Raw genomic sequence first — 8027 nt, 5'->3', positions numbered from 1 at the left:
GGGCTCTAGAAAAGGGCTGCGCGCTCAGTTCTTATTCCCTCTGCCATCTGATTTCTCTCTTCTTACCCCCCTCTCGCCACCCCACTCCAGCTCCCCTGCCTCTAGCTCTTCTCTCAAGGAATTCCCTTCTTGTATCTCTCTTTTCTCCTCCCACCAGCTCTGGAGCTCCCGAGTTCCCCTCGTCCTGACACCCACTTCCCATGGGGCGACCACTTCGCTCGCTGGATGACATCTCCGTGTCACCCTGCTTCGCGTGAGTAGGACTGTTCCCCTGGCTCTTAACTTAAGCGCTGGCGCACAGTAGGCGCACAGGCACCGCCGAATAAGTGAATGAAGAAATGAGTAAATACGGCTTAGACACACGCTACTGTCTGAAACACCGAAATCACAAGGCTTGACTAGATCCTGGAATTCTAACCACAAGTACTGCTGTGCCCACTTCTGTGCGGTGCTCCGCAGAAGCGACCCAGAAGGGAGGTAGCATTGTCATGGGAGGACCGAGGGTCTGGAGTGCGGGCCTGCCTTCGGTGTCTGTGTTACCTAATTCGTGACTCAGGGCAAGTCGGGCACCTCTCTAAACCCCCTTTCCTAATCCTAAAAGAAGGACGATGATAATAAGACTGATCTCACAGGGCTGTTGTGAAGCTTCGATGAAATAATGTATGCGAAGTTCAAACTCTACACTTGATGGCAGATGTTAAGAGAAAAGAACTCTGGATGGAGAGCCTGTGGCTCCAAGTCCGGGTTGAAATGCCCCAGCGCGCAGGGACTGGGTTCACAGGCGCCTTGTGCGCAACATGCACTCCCGAACCGGCCCCGCGGCTAAAACCCGGCAAATGGATGGAGAGACGCAATTTGTCGGTTTTTAAGTCTCAATTTTAATCTCTAAAGTCCCTGATAATTTTCATCCGAGAACGGGCTCTCCGCCTAAAATAAAAAGCTGATTTTCCTCTCCCTTCCAGCCAGGATCCAGAAGCAGTACCGTAGGCCTCCGCCTGCTGCTCTTCTGGGTCGGGGCTGACCATCCCAGGGCTCCGGGCACGGCGCAGAGCGAGCTGGAAAGTGGGTGCTTTGCAGCCAGAGAGCATCCTGGAACCCGAGGTGGAGCGGTGGGGCTGGCTGGCGCCGGGGCCGAGCAGGGTGGGGTGGGGCAGGTTTGCGGAGAGAATGTGTCCGCGGTCTAGGCAGGCTTCCCTACCCCGGGAGGCCTAGGCCATTTCCCGTGTTGGACCCCTCTGCCAGAAATTCCTTTAGAAAAATCCCAGGCCGGAATGCTCTGGGAACGGCGGGGAGCTAGGGCCGCGCCCGTCCGGGGAAGGGCAGCTCTTTAGGGAACGGAAGGGTAAAGGGTGGAGAGGGATCCCGGCAGGGGCACTCGCGCTGCAACGGGGGACCCCAGGAAGAATTTGGCTCCGACTTTTTCTAACCCCACCGCCCTCCAGGGCGGAGACAGTGCTCCACCACAGGGTCAGAGGCCCCTAGGGGACAGCGCCCCCTTGCCGCCGTGGGCATCCCCACTCCGGCGCCAGCCTCTGGCGCCCTCCCAGCGCGGCTCCTGAGCAGAACGCGCACGCAGTGGGGCCGCGCCCGGCACTAGGTTAGGAAGGTCCGCAGACTCCGGGCAGAGCAGCGCAGGCAAGTTGGATTCCATAGACCAAAGGCAAAAACGGAGAAAACAGCGGGGGCGGGGGCAGAGACAATCCCTGTCGTGATTGTTGTTTCAAGTCGTTTAATTTCTTGCATTTCCTCCGGGGAAAGCGCTTGAACCTGGGTTTTCCAGGACCCCGGCGTTAGCAGCGCCGTTGCTGCTACCGGCGCGTCCTGGCTAGTGTGAGCTGTCTGCGTGCCGGAACCGGGCTCTTTCACTGGTTCCATTCCTTCTTTTCTGCATTAATTTACACCCGTGCGTTAATGTACTTGGGCAACTTTATGCGAAGCGTGCTCGCGTGCGTGCGGGCGGCGCTAAGGGAGGGATTCGAGGTCAAATGTGACTCTGACGCCTCTGGTCACTGCAACCTTCAGACCGTCAATCCTCCGGAGCCCTGGCTGGCGCTTTCCAAGGCATCCCCGACGCCTGCTCCGGCCCGCGCTGGGCCCAGGACCCCCGCGGCCCGTTAGTTGTTGGTCCAAAGGCGCATCTGTCGGTGAACCCGCAGGCAGCCGAACCAAGAAGGGCAAGACTTAAGGGCTGTGGTGCAGGGTCCTCCGGGTGCTTGGACCCGCAGCGGGATGGGATGGGGGTCCCCGCCGCAGGGAGAGCAGTCAGGGTGACGGGTCTGCGCGTGACGATTAGGGGCACAGTGAACACCCCGCGTGCGACGGACCTGTCTGGCACACAGACCTGAGCCTTACTGTTCCGGTGTGAATTGCTTAAACTACGCTCTCTGCTCCTCTTAAATGAGTTTTTCTTTCCCTTTTCCTTGCTTTCTTGCTTCCCTCCTTCCTTTCTTCTCTCCTCACCCAACCCCCTATCCCTCTCTTTCCTCTCTTTTCTCTTCCTCCTTCCTTTCTCTTTTTCTCCCATCCCTCCCACCTTTTTCTTTGTCTCTTCCTTCCTTCCTTCCTTCCTTCCTGCCTTCCTTCCTTCCTTCCTTCCTTCCATCCTTCCTTCCTTCCTTCCTTCCTTTCTTTCTTCTTTCTTTCTTATTCCTGTCCTTCCTTTCCTTTCTTTCCTTTCTTTCCAAATATCGGTTTCCAGGAATACAGGACCTGAAGTCAGAAACCCCGGGTGCAAGTTGCATTTACCAGACCTCAGCCTCAGTTTCTTCACTTGTAAATGCGGGTAATATAGGATGGCTGATATAGTATTTGTGAAAGCAGCTCGTATATTTAAAGAACTGTGAAATGGTATAAAATAATGAATGGTTGAAATTTTAAATAAAATTGACAGCCAGGCCTCCAAAACGTTCCCCTTGAGGAGCTTTCCTTATTCTATTCCAAACTGAAGAATTTTGGTGACACTGGGGCGCCAGAACTTGGGGCCAGAACAAGTTCTGGGCTGGCAGTAACTCAGCTGGTGGCCCTCGTCTTTGCACGGTTTTGTGTATGTGTTTTGCTGGTGCTTTTTGTCCCTCACAGCAGGCTGCAGGTGAAAATTATCACCACCATCTTCTTTGCTCACACTAACTTGTCCATACTTTATTGACAGTCTTTGCAAAGGTCATTCTCTGGCTCATCGGAGCCTCTACACCAGGGGTCCTCAAACTACGGCCCGCGGGCCACATGCAAATACAAATACTGTATTTGTTCCCGTTTTGTTTTTTTACTTCAAAATAAGATATGTGCAGTGTGCATAGGAATTTGTTCATAGTTTTTTTTTAAACTATAGTCCGGCCCTCCAACGGTCTGAGGGACAGTGAACTGGCCCCCTGTTTAAAAAGTTTGAGGACCCCTGCTCTACACAGCCCTCTGCAAAGTAGGCAGCCCAAGTTTTAGTGTTAAGCTGTTTTCCAGTGAAGGTGAGGCTGCAGCATGCAAGTGGCAGCGCAGAGACCTGAACATACATCTCTATCCCTCATGCCTTTGCTTCTGGGTTCTAGGGCTGCCCAGGCTCAGCTCCCAGCTCCCCACCCTCACCAGAGCCCCAGGCCAGAGAGCAGGGCTTCTAACAAGCCGATGGGTCTCCCCCTGCCCTTGTGCCTTTTCCAGTCCCATCTCTCCAAGTTCCATTGGACCTTCCCTCATTCAAAGGGCGCTTAAATAAGTGCAAGGTAATGTGAAGAGCAAATGGGCTAACCCTGTTGAGGCGCATGCTGAAGAGCCAGGAAACTGGACCCAGACTTTCCGGCCACACTATCCCCCACCCTTCACAGCTGGTCCAATAACCAGAAACCTTTACTTCCCTCCAAGAAACTGTGTCCAGAGTTCCACTCTTTTAACCCCCAGAAATCTCTTCATACATTTAGAAGAAATTCATCAAGGTCCCTAATTTAGAGTAATTTGGGGGAATTCAACCACACAGCATGGATTTACGATGTACCCATAGGCTTACCCGCATGGACTGGAAGCAGGCAGGACACATGGACAACTGGACAGAGAGTCACAGCATCTTAGGTGTAATAGCTTTTCTGTTGAGGACTAGGGGGAAGGAATAGGATTTTCAAATGACATTGCTCCTGAGTGTGGGGAGTGTAGACCCCCTGACAACATCCAAACCCTTTTGCAAGAGGGACTCAATGGTACCAAACACTGGGGTACAGAAAACCACATTTTCTTGGGAGTCCCCCAGATCTGATGTCCTAGTTACTGATGAATTCCCCCCTCTATACATGCCTGCTCATCTATGATTAATCACTTCTCCTAATGAATGCTGGGAAGAAGCTGGACTTGGAGCAGAGACATGAGTCCAGTCCCATCAGCCACGAGTGCAGGTACACATTTGAGCAAGTCACCGGCCCGGTGCACAGGGTGGATAGCCTCATGGGCCCAGGAAGGTGAAGGCTGGATGTGTGTGTACATTCTCACAGCAGCGCCAAGACAAGCTAACGCTCCTTCTGGGCTTTGTGTGCACCTCTCCCTAGCACTGAGGGCCGGGAGAATTCCATGTCAAAGACAAACCTTTTCTACAGGAATTTTCTCCCACTCCGGTCTGAACAATGGTCAGTTTTCCTTCTGTAAGGAGCAAGGATTACAGCACTGAAATGATCTTTATTTAGTTGGTCGGAAGCTGAACTTTCAAATTGAGGTAGAAAAAAAATAAATTACAAGAAAAACTAAAAGTTGGTTCAAGGGGGAATGTTTTTATCTCTTTATTCTATTGCCTCTTCTTTCCAAACACCTAAGAGGTAGAAGGGAAACTGACTAGCAAATGCCTATCAATAATACGAAATGAAAAATAAATAAGTCTTTTCTCAGACTACCATACACGTCTGATTTCTGGGTAAGTAGTGTCAGGCTAATGGCTGACATTGTGAAGCAGCACCGATGGAGATCTCATCATGGAGAACTCCATCATCAGCCAACAGTTCTGCTGTGAGAAGCAGAGGATACTTATTTGTTCAGCGTATGAGGTTGCTTTATTAGCTAAATTTCAAACTACCATGATTTTTAAAAATTATTTTTCATTGAAGTACAGTATGCCTACAGACAAGCAGACATGGTGAGTACTGGCTGAGATTTCATAGTGTGAACACACCTGCAGAAGTGTGCTCAGATCACGACACAGAATGCTACCAGTCATACTATTTTAGGACTCCCCACCCCACTAAATTGTAAGTTTCCTTAGGGCAAGAACTGAGTATCATTCTGTTTTAAAATATAATATATTAATAGAAAATTTGAGGTATAGGAAGGCCAATGTATCAGGAGAAGACTGCCCCTGAGAGCTAGTTATTCACAGTTCTTAAGAGGGACCACATGGCGAAGCACTGGGAGGGGGAAACCATGGGCAAGAGCCTTCTGTGGCTTCCTCGGGAAGGAATGGCAAGGGAGGGAAAGTAGCCTTTAGATCAACTAAATGTGAATAATTTGGGTGGACACTGGGGCATAAAGGTATCCCTCATTGTCAGATACCTGGCCTTCGTGATTGGGGCAGGTCAATGGTGACCCCAGAGTTTGGGGTGTGGATTTGTGTGAAAAGTCTACCAGCAGGTGCGTTGTTTACTATCTGTAGGAACTGGCTAGCCTTGGGAGGGGCAGTCCCTCCAGAGTCAGTGAAACCTGAGGTGGCAAAGCATCAGCATACAGATAATAAATGACATGGTTAATATATATTCATCTTTCACACTCCAGAACCTAAAATAATGTGCTGTACATCATGGGCGCTCAGTGAAAGGGGTAAGATGGAAGGAAAGAAAAGGGTTAGGGCAAAAGGGACAGTGCACAGTGTGCCAGCTAGCTGGGCAACAAGAGGGCAGCCTTCAATAGCCTCACTTCCCACAAGCACTGACATGAGTTGCCTACAACTCATATGAAGAGACTCTATTCAACTGCTCCTGGATTTATATTCAGAAAGTTGGGATGTCTCAGCAGTCTTTGTGAAGACTTCACTAGGAAACACGCTCCCCATTCAACATATGCACTTAGACTAGCTGTATAATTTGATCCTTGAACCATTCACCTTGAATTTCTGCTAGAATCGCACAATGATCCATGAAGGGATGTGCTCCAGTTATCCATTGCTGTGAAATAAACTGCCCAAATGACAACTATTGTGCTTGGTGCCTCTATGGGTCTGGAATTTGAATAGTGTACAGTGAAGGTGTCTGCTTTATGATTTCATGTGATGTGCTATAGTTTTTGTCTCAATATTTCCTAATCTCCCTCCTGATTTTTTTGACTTATTGACGGTTTGAGTGTGTTAATTTCCACATATTTGTGAATTTTCTAATTTTACTTCTGTTTATTTCTAATTTCATTCTATTGTGATTGGAAAATATACTTTGTATGATTTGTTTTTAAAAATTTATTAAAATTTGTTATAAACCAAAATTACAATAGTTTTTTAATACTTGTCTATGTGTTTACCTTTACAAAGAACCTTATATTTTCATATGATTCAAGGTACCCTCTCTCTTGTGTTCTTATATTTCAACTTGAAGGACTCCCTTTAGAATTTCTTATAGAACAGATCCAGTGGCAATGAACTCTTTCTTTGTCTGGAAATATCTTAGTTTCTCCCTCATTTTTTGAAGAAGAGTTTTGCCAATTCTTGGTTGACAGTTTTTAAATGTCATAATTTAAAATATATAATCCCATTGACTTCTGTCCTGTAGTTTCTGCTGAGAAATCTACTGATAGTCTTATGGGAGATCTCTTGCATGTGATGAGTCACTTTTCTCTTGCTTTTTAAAAAACCTTTCAACAGTTTGATTATTATCTGTCCTGGTTGGGCTTATCATACTTGAAGTTTGTTAAGCTTCTTGGATTCACTCATTTATTTAATCAAATTTGATGTTTTCAGTCATTATTTCTTCAAATATTCTCTCTGTTCCTTTCTTCTCCTTCTGGCACTCCTATGTTTATATTGGTCTGCTTGTTTACTAGATGTACCAATTAATAATGTGGATTTTTTTCAATAAATGGAGTTACACATGTTGATATATATGCGATTTGATATTTATGCTATTTTGTTGTATTGACAAGCTTCAAAACTTCATATGTCAAATTTTCTGAAGGTTAACATCATAGATATTTTCACGCTTAAAAATGTCAAATTTCATGCCAAAAAAAGAGCATTTGCAGGAAGTTTTAATTCATTATTTTATTTTGAAGAAAAGTGCTGCTGAGTTATCGTATACTTTGGGAAGTTTATGGTGAACATGCTCCATCTCAAGATACTTGTGAACGCTGGTTTAAACACTTTAAAAGTGATGATTTCAATGTGAAAGACAAAGAACGTTCAGGTCAATTTGAACCACGCTTTGATCGTAAAATAACCAGAATGGGCCAGAAGACACGGCAAAGTAATTTTGCTTCATGATAACACGTTAAAAGACCTTGCCTGGGAAGTATTAATCCACCTGCCGTATTCACCAGACCTTGCTCCTTCAGGTTACCACTTGTTCCAATCGAAGGCACACGCACTTTCTGAGCAGCACTTCAAAACGTACAAAGTGGAAAATTGGCTTTCTGAATGGTTTGCCTCAAAACAAGAAAAGTTCTATTGGGATGGTATCCACAAATTACCTGAAAGATGGGGGAAATGTGTAGCTAGTGATGGACATTACTTTGAATAAAACACTTTTGATGTTTCTCTTGAAATTAAATCTACATTTTTAACCAGTACACCTAGTATGACCCACAAGTATCTTAGACTCTGTTCATTTTCCTTCACTTTTTTTTTGGCTCTTCTGAGTTCACTGATATTTTTCTTCTGCCTATTAGAGTTTCCTATTGAACTCCTCTAGTAAAATTTCAGTTATTGTATTTTTCAGTCTGGAATTTTGTTAGATTTTTATAATTTCTATCTGTTTATACTCTCATTTTGTTCACATGTCATTTTTCCTAATTTCCTTCAGTTCTTTTAGCTCTTTGAGCATATAAAAGACAGTTATTTTAAAGTCTTTGTCTAGTAAGGCAATAATTCA

This window comes from Myotis lucifugus, unplaced genomic scaffold (genome assembly GCF_000147115.1).
Source record: "Myotis lucifugus unplaced genomic scaffold, Myoluc2.0 scaffold_1, whole genome shotgun sequence".
In the NCBI taxonomy this organism is placed as follows: domain Eukaryota; kingdom Metazoa; phylum Chordata; class Mammalia; order Chiroptera; family Vespertilionidae; genus Myotis; species Myotis lucifugus.
This window is presented reverse-complemented; position numbering follows the sequence as displayed.